This window comes from Volvox carteri (assembly GCF_000143455.1).
Source record: "Volvox carteri f. nagariensis unplaced genomic scaffold VOLCAscaffold_28, whole genome shotgun sequence".
NCBI classification, from domain to species: Eukaryota; Viridiplantae; Chlorophyta; class Chlorophyceae; order Chlamydomonadales; family Volvocaceae; genus Volvox; species Volvox carteri.
Genome location: NW_003307571.1, coordinates 1166518 through 1168107, shown reverse-complemented (window position 1 = coordinate 1168107; position 1590 = coordinate 1166518).

Genomic DNA, 1590 nt, shown 5'->3' with positions numbered 1-1590 from the left:
ATCAGCTGGGTTAACGGTCGGTTGGGTTAATGGGCCCCAAACGGTCGGTAACCGGCATGTTTATGCCATAGGGAGTATCCCGGTAGCGCGGGAAGCAGCGTTCGCCAATATTAATTAAAGGCCTCTAACGCTGCAGGAAAATTTTAGTAGAAGATTTAGAACTATGTATGTATTTAGTTTTAGCGTTTGTTCCCGCTTTGAGGGCGTGAAATGCCGTGTCAATGTCCCTAATAAGTCATTGTCCCGGCATTTCAATTGTCGCCCATAAGCATGAACCAGGCCACCAACTCACAAGCTTACATGCAACAACTAAACTAACACAAGGTCGTCCATGTGGCACCTTTCCTTGGACAAGGCATCCTCCAATTGGCACGCGGTAAATTGACTTAGATTGTTTGCCCTGGCAAACTTATGTACTCCAAACTCATCCACTGGACGATGCTGGCTGTATTTCTTGCGTGGGCGATCTTGTCGCCGACGGGCGATGTTGTCCAGGGCGTTCCGGTCAAACTCGTAGGCGCCGACCTCATTACCGTTGTCCATGGACATTGTGTTGGAAGGATACGTTAAGGTTCCGATAAAATGAAGAAATGAAGAAGCGCTCCTTCATAGTATGGAGATGGTAGAATCTTCAAGCAACTTTTGAACGACCAGGGAGAGTTGCTGATAGGCGAATTTGTATGAAGCTATAGAATTCCTTTATTCTTTCAAGGTAAATGAATGCTTATGTATTCGTCCGTTAGTAGCGTGAAGCTTTGAACACTCTTTGTACGGCAGATTCGGCACAATGTTTTGCCTCATTGCGATGTTGCCTGAAAGTTTTGAACAGAAGGGATCACTGCTCATGCTGGTGCAGCAAGACATGTAAGGAGATGGCCTGGTCACAATCCAGCAGTCATATATCGACAATCTCAAGCTATGACAACTGGTTACATGTGTCTGTAATAAAAAAGGGACTTTGCGATGGTGTGGGGAGCTCTTTGAGTGGTGGGACTGTGGAAATCCAGTTTGTTTCGCCCGTAACAAGTTTGTTACGGGCGAAACAACGTCCCTCTGAAACGTTTGGATATGCCTATGCAACACATTTCCTCAATTTCATGAACTGCAAGTATTCTAATCCAACATCACCCCAATCTCAGTGTAAACTAGTCTCCAAATGTGCCTGCACAAGACTGTCACCCCTGTCACCCGGCATTCACATTGCCTTAACCTCCTAAGCTTGTCGGGGTGTGACACGTGGGCATGAACCTTGTGACAATGGGCATTGTCACAAAGAAACTGGTTGCAATCAGAAATGCATTTTTCCTCATGCCAGGTTACCGACATCGGTTACCGATTACTGGGGACGGTTAACGGATAACGGTTCGCCCGGTAATCCTACCGACCGGTTACCCATCTCGTTAACTGGACCCGTTAGGTCGGAACCGGGCCGGAACCGGCCTGGAGTATGCCATTGGGCTGGGACCCCGATGGCTATAGCTCTTGTACACCATCGTGATGCCAGGGGTGTGTCTACACAGCAGGTGCTATTAGCTAGCTATAGCGCTCCTGGCGGCGGGCTCTAGATCTAGCTGCTGAGAAGGTACTGGG